Source organism: Camelina sativa, chromosome 7, assembly GCF_030686135.1.
Source record: "Camelina sativa cultivar CO46 ecotype springtype chromosome 7, ASM3068613v1".
NCBI lineage: Eukaryota > Viridiplantae > Streptophyta > Magnoliopsida > Brassicales > Brassicaceae > Camelina > Camelina sativa.
Window position 1 is genome coordinate 1,166,620 of NC_141886.1, and position 13,488 is coordinate 1,180,107.

At 38.2% G+C, this 13,488-nt stretch overlaps 1 long non-coding RNA gene and 3 pseudogenes across 11 annotated transcripts; 1 reads left to right on the plus strand and 3 right to left on the minus strand.

Annotated features, from left to right (window-relative positions):
* Positions 1-1,078: 1,078 nt before the first annotated feature.
* Positions 1,079-7,025, minus strand: LOC104699740 (uncharacterized). Of its 10 annotated transcripts, none has more exons than XR_015562775.1 (16): positions 6,879-7,025; positions 6,448-6,719; positions 6,325-6,381; positions 6,028-6,074; positions 5,883-5,947; positions 5,598-5,777; positions 5,300-5,499; positions 5,126-5,209; positions 4,797-4,970; positions 4,629-4,711; positions 4,289-4,530; positions 4,091-4,203; positions 3,849-4,015; positions 3,701-3,772; positions 3,523-3,626; positions 1,079-3,380 (listed from the first exon to the last, which is right to left on the minus strand). It is a non-coding gene; the product is annotated as an uncharacterized LOC104699740 (long non-coding RNA). The 10 variants fall into 10 exon arrangements; XR_015562779.1 differs by having other exon boundaries at positions 3,507-3,626; XR_015562781.1 differs by having other exon boundaries at positions 4,125-4,203; positions 6,841-7,025.
* A 2,280-nt stretch (positions 7,026-9,305) lies between these two features.
* Positions 9,306-10,639, plus strand: LOC147940713 (uncharacterized; annotated as a pseudogene).
* A 404-nt stretch (positions 10,640-11,043) lies between these two features.
* Positions 11,044-12,153, minus strand: LOC147940714 (uncharacterized; annotated as a pseudogene).
* Positions 12,154-12,466: 313 nt separating this feature from the next.
* Positions 12,467-13,106, minus strand: LOC104704157 (putative WRKY transcription factor 46 pseudogene; annotated as a pseudogene). The gene has a single exon (XR_015562908.1). The product of XR_015562908.1 is annotated as a putative WRKY transcription factor 46 pseudogene (transcript).
* Positions 13,107-13,488: the final 382 nt, after the last annotated feature.

The window sequence follows — 13,488 nt, forward strand, 5'->3', positions numbered from 1 at the left end:
TTTCATCGTAAATAGCATATGTCTCTGCCAAAAACTCAAAAAAATACTAAAAAGTATCAAAAACTCTAAAAACATAACCTATATCATGATATATCAGATACCTCCATCCCATTTGTACCTACAGACTTACAAACTGACTTGTTATATATCATCACGACTTTTTCCTAAACGATTCTTGTTATATTTAGGCGTCAGCAGCGCTTACATCTAAGTTAAGAAGGCCTACATGAAACTTGCGCGGTTGGAAGAGCTTAAAGCTGGTAATTAAGTAGCCTAGGCGTATTGGTTGCCTAAATTTAATATGAGGAGGATACATAGTGTCTTGAATATGAGAATCAATCTCCTAATAAAGGCGCCTTTGACATCACGAAAAGTGTCATAAACGATAGAAAGATTTCAATCATATGTGGCCCGTGTATTATTATGAATCCACTTTAGTTTCAATCATATGTGGCAAGCATGTGTGATGACTTATAGATTTTAACGCCTCTGTATTTTGCGTACTCTGCTTTTTGCCTTCAGAGCTTTTGATCCGGCAGGTGTAAAAATAATTTCGACATACTGTATGTTGGATATGGGCTGCACCCAATATGCCACTCGGTCCAACAAGACTCGTTAATTGTGATTTCGGCCCAATAAAATTGGGAAAAGTCATTCTTTTTGTGCAAAGGGCAATCTCGACAATTCACACCGGAAACCCTAGGTCAACAGTCCGCTATAAAACGCGACAGCATTTATTGGGATCACCATCCTGACCCCCGGACAATACCTAGAGAGCACTACTTTGCATCGAAAACTGTTATTGTCTTCTGCATAATTTTTTTTAGCTTCCGAGCTCGTCACTATTAGCTTGTTAGTTCTCCTGTGAACTGACGAGCTCAATCTTGACTCGTGTTAAGTGACGACCTCACATTTTTATCGTTAATAAAAGAACCAGCTTCACTCTTTCCCCAAAATCTTTATTTACTTAGTGTTGTGTAATCCCCGGTACAAACAATGTATATATGACAAGTTATTAGATATCATATATATTGGTTATGATAGATTGGTTAGAGTTGGTTTAGCTTCAGATAGTTGGTTTAGCTTTAGACTCGATTCATTTGTTGTATTTAAGAACTTGTGTACAGTTGATTTTTCGTTTTTACAACAAGTGCATCCTCAGTTTGAACGTTTTAGTATACAAGATCAGAAATAAAGTAACATGTTGGGTATTGGCCAGAGACTATCAACCATCGTAATCAGCGGGTCGCAAGCCACTTGAGCAGACAACAATCGAACTTCTTATCCCTGTGCAGTTGAACAGAGTAGACTCCTGATCCAGCCATTGAACTAGTTGCGCTGACATAAGAGAAGCTTCACCATGTCGCCTCCCATTGCGTTCCCGCCATATAGAGTGTATTGAAAGCTGGAATGCATATCACAGCAGAAACAGTCGATCATGCCCCAACGTCGTGTCTACCAATAGCTCCAAAAGACGATGCCATGAAGTTGTGAAGTGTGTAGAGAGCAGCTTGAAGGTCAGCCATGTCCATACTTCCCGAGAGTAACCACAATGAAAAAACAAATGGTCGCGAGTCTCCAAAGAACATTGACATAAAGTACAGGTTGAGTTGCTCCCACATTCCAACTTAGCATTCTGTCCCCTGTTGAGAGGAGGTTCTAGCTTCTTATACGGTTACGAATTCGATCAAGCAGAGGAGCATAGTCACTGGTTGTCATTTTCTTAGTTAAGAGAGGGAGACCAAGATAGCAGACATGTAAGCTACCAGATGCAAACGGGAAAGATTGTTGAATTTCGGCTCGAAGGAGTGAACTCACCCCTGCCATATACAGCGTAGACTTCTCAAGACTGATTGTTAACCCTGAGATCGCAGCAAAATGGTCAAATACTTGTAGAACACCCTCAACAGACCTCTTGGTCCCGTCTGTGAACACCGACAGATCGTCAGCGAAACACAAATGCGTGAGGTTCAGCTTTTCACACCGCGGGTGGTAGCGTAGCCAATTTTCTTTTCCGTCGCAGCTCTGTCAAGTTGTTGTGATAGAACTTGCATATAGATAACGAACAGATAGGGAGACAAGGAGCAACCTTGACGGAGACCTCTCTTGCATATAGATAACGAACAGATAGGGAGACAAGGAGCAACCTTGACGGAGACCTCTCTTGCTAGGAAACAAACCAGCTAATTCGCCATTAACTTGAACTGAGAAAGACGGAGTAGTGATGCAAAGTTTGATTCACTGAATGAACGGTTCCGGGAGGTCTATAACTGCCAAAACAGAGAGAAGAAATGGCCATTGTATCGAACCGAAAGCTTTCGAGATGTCAATCTTTAAAGCACAACGAGAGGAGACAGTCTCCTTGTGATAATCTTTCACAACTTCGGAAGCTAGCAACACATTCTCCATCATAAGCCTATCCTTGACGAAAGCCGATTGATTTGGCGAAATAAAAGCCGGGAGAACAAGCTTCAGTCTTTTGGCAAGAATCTTCGATATTACCTTGTAAATCACATTACAACAAGAGATAGGGGGATAATCCTTCATCTCTATGGCTTCTTCATTCTTGGGTATCAGAGCTAGGATGGTGGTATTCACCCCCTTTGGGATAAAACCATACCTAAAAAAAGACTGAATAGCAACCACAATATCTTCCTTCACTATTTTCCATGTCTCTGGGAGGAACTCCACTGTGTAACCATCAGAACCCAGACTTTTATCCTTGGACATAGCAAAAAGAACCTCACGAATCTCATCTGCGGTAACCTCTTAAACAAGTTTAGACTTATCTATCTTTGAGCAGCGATAAGACAACAAAGAAGTAAGCTCATCTGGCAAAGGACCATGGTAACAGTCCGGTTGGTGAGTTAGGAATTCACAGAAAAAAACGCTCTGCCTCCACTTTAATTCCCTCCAGAGTGTCAACTACAGAGCCATCAGACCACCGAATTTCCTTGATGGCGTTTCTAGCCTCTCTAATCTTGGCGGCCCTGTAAAAGACCTTGTTGTTACCATCTCCAAACTTTAACCAGTGTAGCTTAGATCGTTGTTTTAGAAACTTTTCCTCCAGCCCCGACAAATGTGTCCCACCTATGATAGGCTTCAGACTCCCTTTCCATTGCTGCTCCCGTTGGATTTAAAAGGACTGCCTACTACAGATTACAAAGCTTCTCATATGCTTCCCTTGCTTTTTTTGTCAGACTGCCTAACCGAGACTTACTCAGTTGTTTAATGCCAGGTTTTAAAGCTTTAAGTTTAATATCCACCATTCAATAGAACAAACATCTCGGCAATTCAGTTGGCTCCTTTTGTTATGTGTATCTTCTTCCAAGGCCAAAACCAGTCTTGTATTTCACCCAAATCCATAGCTCTCGTCTCAACTACTCAACACAGAACATCACAAAGAAGAAAAAACAACCACAAAAAAAAAGAGAAAAATCAATATTAGAAAACCACCCAACAGAGACCTAAACGAAAAAAAAAAAGAAAAAAAAAAGAAGACAAACCGTGAAAAAATCGAACCTTATCTGCAAGCAGCCTCCTACCTCGAGTCCACCAGTCAATAGAACAAACATCTCTGGCTCTTCACTTGGCTCCTTTGTATATCCTCCATGGCCAGCATGCACCTATGAGAAAGAGACATGATATTACAAAGGGTACATTGAGAAATTTGAAGAAGGAAAAATAAAAAACCCTATACCTCACAGGCCTCATAGAGAAGAGCACCGGTGACTGCATCTCTGAGTACAAGGAACTCTCGCTATTCACAAGCCTGAAATTGCAGAAAATTGCGTGAGAGAGGATGAATAAAAACATGTAAGATAGAAAACATTGAATCAAAATGGAACCTTGGCCTTTGAGTTTGGCTATGCAGCCTCCTACCCTGAGTCCATCAGTCAACAGAACAAACATCTGGGCTCTTCACTTGGCTCCTTGTGTATCCTCCATGGCCAACATAAAAACCTTTTTCTCACAGTATATGGCCTCATGGAGAAGAGCACCGGTGACTGCAGCTCTGAAATTGATGTAAAATTTCGTGAGAGGAAAAAGAAAAACTTGTAAGATAGAAAACAAAGAATAAAAATGGAACCTTGGCCTTTAAATTTAGCGCTGCAGCCTTCTACCTCGAGTCCACCAGTCAACAGAACAAACATCTGGGCACTTCACTTGGCTCCTTGTGTATCCTCCATGGCCAGTATGCACCTACGAGAAAGAGACATGTTATTACAAAGGGTATATTGTCGGATCCATAAGAAAATAAAAACAGATGAAGATTTCAGAAACAGACCTTGTTAGTTGCTAATGCAACTATCGTATAATGGAGGCGAATCCTCTTTCTTGGTCAAGAGATCAGAAGCGGCACCTTTAAATGGCTCCAATGACAGTTCCTGGCTTCATACATACAAGTCTCGATGGTTTTGCAATCATGTAATAGGGAGGTGAAGCTTCTATCTTGGCCAAGAGATCAGCAGCGGCAGCATTGAATGGCTTCAAGGCATGAGTCTCATCAAACATCCATGGAAATAGCATCTACATATAAAAATCCAAAACCGTAATTTAATTAACCAATGTGAACTAATCATCCAAGCTACAAGTAATTAGTCATATAATTAGAAATACTAGGACACCTGTACAAGCTATTAGCAGTAGTTTGTTTCGGTCCTTCTGGCTCAAAGCTCAAGTATGTAAGTGCACAGAAGCCACCAAAACTCTGCAGAAAAAAAAAGTTAAACAAGAAATCAGATGAAAAGAACTGAAGTATAGATTGACTAATAGACAATACAGAGACAAATTACCTGACCCAAAATAGTCCAAGGATGGACATTAGGAACAAGATGAACTCTAATAAACTCAGCATCTTTAACTATATTATCAGCTCGAAAGTGAACCAAATAATCAGCTAAATCCTTTGATGAGTTGAATTGAAGGATTGAGGAAGATGTTAAAGGGGTTGACAAGCCTGTTCCTGTCTGTAGGAACCAAACACATATTAGAGCAACACATAGACTAAGACAAGTGTCCCTTTCTTCTGTCAGACAGACTTTAAACCAGACAACCAAAATCGAGTATATGAAATGCGGTTTGTCTGTTTTAACGGAATGAATGAAAGGAACAGAGAAAATACCCGGTGTCATCAGTTCAATCATTGCTTCCATGACATATGGAAGCTTCACTTGGCTCCTTTTGTATCCTTCACTTGGCTCCTTGGCTACTACGAGAAAGAGAAATGTTATTACAAAGGGCACATTGTAGGATCCGTAAGAAAAGAAAAACAGATGGAAGATTCAGAGAAACAGACCTTGTTAGGTTTGAATGTAGCAACAATCCAATGTAGAAACAGACCTTGGTGAAGGCAAAAGCTGAAGCTATGGAGTGAAGAGTATGTTATAATTGGCTCGCCTGTCTTGATTTTCCATCATCTAGATTTTGCATTGTGATGACTTTGATTTTGCTGAATCAAATTAGTAGTGCTAGCTAAAATATATAACACTCGTTTCCCTGCAGTGAAAGGAATCAACACATTAAATAAAAACTATAATAAGAGGAACGTGAGACCGCATTTGAGTATCAAAATGATTACTAAGAATGGAAATTGCCTTTAAACATTAATCTGATTACTGCATTTGGCTTGAGACAATTCTGGTGCCTTGTAGAGGTCCACTTCAGTAGCACCTAAATAAAAAATTAAAAAACAATGGAATCTTTGCGTCGAAGATTGAGCTTCTTCTTTTCCCCGGTGATGAGTTGTTTTCTTGTAGATAGTTGTTTCACAGAATCTCCCAAAAAAAACAACAAATCCATTAATTAAGATCCTATATACAAAAAAAAGTCTTATTTAAGAAAGCCAAACATTCAGATAAGAGTTGGAAAATAAGTTGAACCTGGTCATAATCTCCGTTATCAGATTCTTCTCCTTCTGCAACTTCTTCATTACCTTTTCTTCAGCCTAACAAAACATAACTCAAAACTGTTACTGTGAAGAGCTCCGAAAAAATAATTTTAATGTAATTGTTTTTTTTTTCATACCTTATAGTTAGATTCAAGCTTTTCAAACACATCCAATTTATGCAAACCTGCAAAAAAAGAAACAGAAGACTGATCCTACAATGTGCCCTTTGTAATAACATTTCTCTTTCTCGTAGTAGCCAAGGAGCCAAGTGAAGGATACAAAAGGAGCCAAGTGAAGCTTCCATATAAGTGACAAACATGGTGCGTGTAAGAACAGTATTAAACACAGGAGAACAAATCGTTCACACCTCACCAACAATTAATGGCAAGTCTCTGATAAAAATCGTCAAGGGAAAAAGAAAAGAAGAGACCAACCTAAACAGATCGATGATGATAGCAGAAGAAGATAAGATTCAACGGAACCACGACGATCTGCATCAAAGAGAGAAGATGGTTTTAGGTTTAGATATATACATCAACAACAACAAAATTGCTTACATATATGAATTAAGAATTGGCCGGGGGAAAACACTTGACTAACGATCAATGTTCGTCTCACAAAATCTTAAATCAACAAAACAAAAGCGAAACCCTAAGTGAAAATTCAATTAGTAAGACAAAAAAAAAGCAATTAACGATGCAATTAATTAGAAACCCTAATTGAAAATTCAATCAGAATCCTAGGAAGGAGGAGTGAAAATTCATCAGAAGCGGAGGCGGAACGATGAAATCGGATCTCATGAGAATTAGCTTCCGCGTGATAACACCTCCTGCATTAACACGAAATAAGAAACTTAGTTACAACCAAAACATACAAAAATCAAAGAAGAAGAAGAAGAAGAAGAAGAAGAAGAAGGTATAATAATTGAGAGAGAGAGAGAGGGATCAAACCAAACCCTAAGAAGAATATCACAGTTGTACGAACGAACCATGAAATCAATCAGAGACGCAGCGCCGGGTTCAGAGGAATATCACACCACCACCAGCCAAGCCACAACGGAGAACAAAAGAGAAAAAAAAAAAAAAAAAAAAGACGAAGAAGCGTTTTTTTTTTTTTGTTTAGTCGATGTCGAAGAGAAGAGATAGAGGAGTGGGGCATTCATTATTTATAGACAACAATGTATTATGACGGTCAGGATTCGATCATGTGATCTTTCAACGGTCATTAATCAATCTTTCCTTTTTCCTTTCTAGTACTTACCCATAACTATATTTCCTTTTTCTTTTTTTTCTTTATAATAATAACGACTAACTATTTCCTTTGTTCTAATTAAAGTCCATATATCTTAAAATTAAAACCTCCTCAACCCTCGGTTCGGTGACTAGCCGTTATATATAGATTAGACGGTTCCGTACAAATTTCCTTCTCTTTTTTCTTCTTTTTGTTTTTTTTTTTTTTTTGTTGATTTTTTGCTTTATGATATTTGTAACCGACAAAAGGTAGATTTATATAATCTCCTAGCTAATTTATCATATTTCTTTCTATAATTACCAAAATAAAATAAAATAAACAAGAATTAACCTTAGCTTCTTCGTTAGCATTTTTGGTTTATTTGGCGTTTACTAATTAAACCATTGTTTTCATTATCAAACCTTCTCCGTCTCCCAACACGATCACGCATTATATCCTTTGCTTCCTCAACCATACGGCTCCGATCGTCTTCCTTCCGTGAGAGCAGAGCACTACTGTCCCAACCATGGCACTCGTTGAAGCTTTCTCTTCATGATGGTTGACGTTGAAGCTTTGTTTGGTTGGTCGGTAAAGATTTCAATAAAGCATAAACCTTTCGCCTTAACAGCTCGGCCACGCGCACAGTTGCTTGACGAAGCCTTACAAGTTCCATCACCGCCCGCAACACTTTCCTGGCCATGTTTTTGCAGACATCATTCACAAGATCTTTTACGTACGTACTGCATGACTGATAACTTCAAACACAAACTAATATAATGACAATTGTGGAAACTTTACACAATTGTAGAAATTGGATATCTAACATCCGAACCTAATTAGTAAACAAACTCATCACATGTATGTCATATGAATATTTCACAACTTTAACACTTCCATAATATTAATGAGCTCACTTTATCGCATATCTTAGTAGATGATCATTACAACTTTAGCCATGTGTATGATATATGAACATTTATAGAACATAGCGACCTATAGCTACGGTCAGGTTTAGCCTTTTAAATAATGCATTTGAGTTTTTCAACGGGGCTATAAAGAGATCCTTTTGAGTTTGTTGTTATAAAGTCCCATATCCAACATCATTTTCGTCCATTAGTTTAAAAATGGTTCAAATTTTAAATTGTAATTTCACTCTAATTCAGAATTATTCTTAAAATATACTTATCCTAATCTTTTTTTGTGCTTTCAATGCGTCCTCGGGTTAGGTGTTCGTTTTCAAATTATTTACAACGATCATTACGTTGATGTTACCGGTATAGTATTACTATATATGTTAGATTATTTATTTCAACTACCTAAACTTAGTACGAAGAAAAAGGACATAGTCACAAATACGAATTATTCTAGTTGCCTTGTATTCTTTTTTTTTTTAACATATAACAAGTACGTTATTTTGGGTCTCGCACCTAAAACTTTTTATTTCTCTAAAAATGCTTTTAAAAGGTCTTTGGAGATGATTTTGTTAATTTTATGTATTATTTGATGATTTAAATAATTTAGAAATAAATCATACAAAAATGATAGGAGAATCATAATTTTAAATATTGACATATTTTTTTGAATATCTATACTTTAGAAAATCCAAAATAACGTTAGTTTAAAAAGAAAAATCAAAAATTAATATGGATATTATTTATGATGGAAAATATTTGTTGCCTTTTTCTAGATTTTAAATATATAGATCTCATTTCCCGATTTTAAGTCTAGATTTTTTAAAAATTTGTTATATAATGCAGTGGCATGCTATCGTAAATATTCCAATTCCAGGATTTGTTTGTTAAAACTACTAAAAAAATACTAGCATAGAATATAGATGTATCATTTCTAGTTTCAACACCAAAGAGAGCAGGTACAGAAGAATTTTCAGACTAAGCCATGTGTCGTATACAATTTATATATGTGTTGTCATTCAATTACTATCGCTTTTATACAATCGCTTTTTACGCCCAAAAACTGGAAGATGAGAGACTTGCTTGGCAAGGCTATCTCTATGGAGAATAATATTGTAAAGATCAATTATTGCCAATTTCTTTTTTCTTTTTGAGCAACGCAAGATCTTTCTTTTTTTTTCTTCCTGGTCAGTTCGCAAACCCAAGAATTAGGGTTTTGTATAAATTAAGGCAAATAAAACAAACATGAGGACAAAATAAAACTTCCAGCAGCCATGTCTGTGCTTCTCAGCTGCCTCTCGAAGCTCTCTTCTCTTCTCTTCTCTCCAATGGCTTTGTGTTCTGTAATACTCCTTCTAATGTCTGTGATTGTTACTACGCAGAGACACCTCACCGCTTGTTCTTTCTCAACTTCCGTTTTGGAAAACACCTTTCCATGTGTTATCGCCGGTGCTCAACGATGTGGATCTACTTTGAGGGACGGGGATATCGGAAATCTCAAGAGATATACACATATTATTTTTGAAACTAATATTGTTACGGAAAAGAAGGTACCTATGAAGTTGGTGGAGGAAATGGGAACGGTAGGAGCATCCAATGGATGGGTTGCTACATTGAAGGAAGGAATAGTGTGTCTCCAAGATGATCTAAACCCAAGTGCGTCTGATATTGATCCAAAGCGAATCTACTTGCCTCCTCTTGTTACTCTGCCTCATTGCCAAACGCAAGTTGTAACCAATGTGGCCATGTCATCCTCTTCTCCCGAGGATGAAGACTGTGTTTGTGGCTGTCAAGTTCTTGGGACCTCAACTTAGCTTATGTAGGCCTGCTCGAAGCTCTGAGTGGACCAACATAAGAATCACAGACCCGGGTTTCTTCAATTCCCGTGTCATGTATTCCAAGAGAGATGAGATGTTCTCCATGCCGGCTTCAAGAGGCACATACATTGGATCATGGAATATTGGAGAACCCCAAGTGATTCAGCAGTTGCGGTATCAAGATTCTCCAGAGTTGGTGCACTCAAAGTGGGTGACGTTGGATTCAAGTTGCAGGAGCGAACACTTGGTGGAATCAAGACCCACTGGTGAAACTTTTCTTGTTAAATGGTACAACAGGATATACGGGTACGGCCGTAATATAATGATGCGAGTGTACCGATCACCCCGTTTCATGGTATTCAAAATTGACGAGGAAGGAAACGCTCAGTTCACTAGTGACATTGGAGATCTCTGCATCTTCCTCTCCGAGGCTGAACCTTTCTGTGTTCAGGCTAGCTTGTGTCAGCAAGATCATTTCTCAAACTGCCTCTTTGTCTTGGGTCGGGACTACCGCGGACATGCTAGTTTGACGTTGGGCCACGACGGTCGTAAATTTACGAATATGGGCACTTATCATGTGCCTTACTATATTTAGAGTTATTGTTATCATCCTAAATATGTTTTATTTGCTTTCGTTAGTATCTTTTGTTTTAAGGAAATGTTGTTTGATAAAGAATGTGAATTTATATGCACAGAGGACTAATCTCGGAATGTATCTAGAATCATCGATCAAAAAGCTAGCTAACCTTCATCTTGAATCTGAATCAGATTTGATCCAAATATCTTCTTGAATACCTACAGTAAATGGAACCTCCTTGGCTAGTCTCTGCTTTATTTCTTTCTTTTAAATCTGTTTCTTTGTAGTCATATATGTTTTATTTTCCAGGACCAAGTTAGAGAGAAATTATTTCACAAGTTTCCTGAGAAATTCTACAACCTCTCATCCACACAAAAAAAAAAGGCTATGAAACTTACACAACACGGCTTCAAATAATATTCTGCTAGTAAACAATAAAAGGTAGAAAAACCATAATTTATAATTCATAACTTGTTCAATGTAATTCTAGATAGTTATTTGTTTTAGATAATGGTAACTAGTGCACACCATATATAATATTCTCAAAAGCTTGTGCTGAATAATAAACCATGATAGCAATGTTTTTTTGTTTTTCGATTATAACTAAATTAGAAAACTTCATTCATCTACTAAAAAGTGTTTAGCTGTTGTGCTCGGACTATTCCGGAGTGGTGGAGCGCCGTCGAGATGGGCTATTCCGGAGTCGTGGAGACCCTTGAAAAAAATGATGTTTGGCTCTGTTTCTTCAGAAAAATATCTAGACTGGACACATATAGCTGCAGCCTTGGAGTGGAGAGAGATACAGAGACTGCTAATGTTACTAGTGTGCACCGCATTTCCGTCCTCGTATATTTTGTATACGATGAAGCGCTGCGTTTCCTTTCTACGGAAGTTGCTCTTCGTGTACCACTTAACCAAAAAAGTTTCACCGGTGGGTTCAAATTCCACCAAGTGTTCGCTCGTGCAATACGAATTCAAGCGCTCCCACTCTGAATGCACCCGCTCGGGATTATTTCGAAACCACAACTGCTTCATCTTGTGTTTGTGAATGTCTTTCGACTCTTCTCCAAGATTCCATGATCCAATGTAGGAGCCTCCAGAAGCCGGCATGGAGAACATATCATCTCTCTCGGAATACATGACACGTGAATTGAAAAAAGTCGGGTCCGTGATTCTTATGTTGGTCCACTCAGAGCTTCGAGCAGGCCTACATAAGCTAGTTGAGGTCCCAAGAACTTGATAGCCACAACAAAGTCTTCCTCCTCGGGGAAAAAGGATGACAGAGCTACGTTGGTTACAATTTGGGTTTGGCAATGAGGTAGAGTTACAAGGGGAGGCAGTGACATGCGTTTTCGATCTGCGTCTGGCTTATTTGGCTTTGGAGGCTCTTGGAGAGTCACTACTCCTTCCTTCAATGTAGCAACCGCTCCTTTGGATGATCCTATCGTTCCTGGATCCTCCATCAACCCATTATAAGGATATTCAAAAAACTCGAGATATCCCACATCCCCATTACTCAAAGTAGATCTGGAAACCTTTTTCGAAAAGGATGTTGAGAAAGAACGAGCGGTGAGGTGTCTCTGCGTAGTAACAATCACAGACATTATACAAGGAGTATTACAGAACATGTACAAAGCCATTGGAGAGATCAGGAGAAGAGAAGCTTACGACGACTATAGGTGTTTTCAGGGAAGAAAGTTTCCAGAGGCGGCTGAGAAGCAGAGACATTGCTGTTGGAAGTTTTTTTCTTGGTCCACTCGTGTTTTTTTTTTTTAAATCGCCTACCAAAGATATTACAAAACCTTAGATTTACGAACTTTAAAATAATAGAACAAGGGGGAAAAAAGAAGAAGCAAATGCGAATCATGCGTTGTCCCAAAAGAAAAAGGAATTAGTAATAATTGATATTCACAATCTTCTCCATAAATAGATAGCGATAGCCTTGCTCACCAAGTCTCTCATCTTCCAGATTTGGGCTTAAAAAGCGATTGGGATCTAATTATAACTAAATTAGAAAACTTGATTCATCTACTAGATAGCGTTTAAAAAAAAGATTACTTCTCTATTCAGTTGTGACTAAATAGCTTTAGGATGATCCTATGGTTTGAGGAAGAAGCAAAGAAATCTACTATTACAAATTTACAAAATCAGAGCTACTTATATTACATCAAAGATCAATCATAACTTAAATCGAGAATATTTTTCAAAGAAGAGAAACACGAATCCTCGGTGGGTGAATTTGCAACAGAAGCAGAGGACGCAGATATCAACTCGTTGGTGATTCCAGATTCTGATGTTGTTGTAGGAGAAAAATTCTCCATCAGATTTTTCCAGCCAGTAGTATTCTCAGTCTCGGGATTTGAAAATGAAAACGTTCTGAAAATCTCCTTCTTGTTTTCCAAGTCATCGAGACTTAACATCAATTCTTCAGATTTCATATGTTTGATTGTATCTTCGGATTGCTCTCTAACATGATGTAGCTTAGGTACTCTGTTTCGTTCTTCTTCTTTGGACAAAGAGACAGAGTGTTTGGTGGTTGATAGTAGTAAATTGCCGTTACATGTGTGACTCTCTAAGTACTTGACTTCGTAACACGAAGGGTCTGCATCTGATTTTTGTACTTGCTTCACCGCTAAACACCCTCGTGTGAATCGATGTGTACATCTATAATATCCTCTGTATTATAAACAAAACAAAGTAAATTAATTTTCAGCAACTTTAATGAGAAGTTCTCCATTTAGAGGATCTAAAAGTGTGTAGTGATTCGAAGATCCAATCCAGTTTCCCTGCGCTACAAACATAACAGGAAAGAAAAGCTCAGAGACTCCACAACAGTAATAAGTACCAAATTCAAAATTCAGTCTGAGAAGTAAACACACACCAAAGCTCTGTAGTCTGTACTTCAGCAGGATTAGCACCAGATAGCCCCTCAGCATCTAACGTAGCTATGAATATTACATGACACAGCCAAAATTTCCTGCAATAGCCGTAATAAAGCACAGTACTGACTCACAGCAACACCTTCCAGTTTGGTAAAATTACTTGCACCATTTTTCTACTTAT